The 497-nt window shown below is 55.9% G+C and overlaps 1 protein-coding gene across 2 annotated transcripts in view; it reads left to right on the forward strand.

The window, feature by feature from the left end:
• The window catches only part of Marf1 (meiosis regulator and mRNA stability factor 1), a 48,620-nt gene that overhangs the window by 37,938 nt on the left and 10,185 nt on the right, over positions 1 to 497 (forward strand). The gene's annotated exons all lie outside the window — the stretch shown is intronic.

Below are 497 nucleotides of genomic sequence, written 5' to 3' on the forward strand. Positions count from 1 at the left end.
TATGTATGTATGTATGTATGTATGTATGTATGTATGTATGTATGTATCAAATTGTGCCTGGTGCCCACAGCACTGAGAAGGAGGCTTTGGAGCTCAGGAAGCCGGAGTTAGCATTTTGGTGCTGGGAATTGAACACAGGTTCTTGTCAAGAGCAGCAAGTGTTCTTAACTGCTGAGCTGTATCTTTCCATTCCCCTTTTTCTTTAGGTGGTGGTGCTGGTGGTGGTGGTGCTGGTGGTGGTGCTGGTGGTGGTGCTGGTGGTGGTGCTGGTGGTGGTGGTGCTGGTGGTACTGCTGGTGGTACTGGTGGTGGTGGTACTGGTGGTGGTGGTGCTGGTGGTGGTGGTGCTGGTGGTGGTGGTGCTGGTGGTGGTGGTGCTGGTGGTGGTGGTGGTGGTGCTGCTGCTGCTGGTGGTGCTGGTGGTGCTGCTGCTGGTGGTGCTGGTGGTGCTGGTGGTGCTGCTGCTGGTGGTGGTGGTGCTGGTGGTGCTGGTGGTG

Source organism: Grammomys surdaster, unplaced genomic scaffold (assembly GCF_004785775.1).
Source record: "Grammomys surdaster isolate TR1022 unplaced genomic scaffold, NIH_TR_1.0 334, whole genome shotgun sequence".
NCBI classification, from domain to species: domain Eukaryota; kingdom Metazoa; phylum Chordata; class Mammalia; order Rodentia; family Muridae; genus Grammomys; species Grammomys surdaster.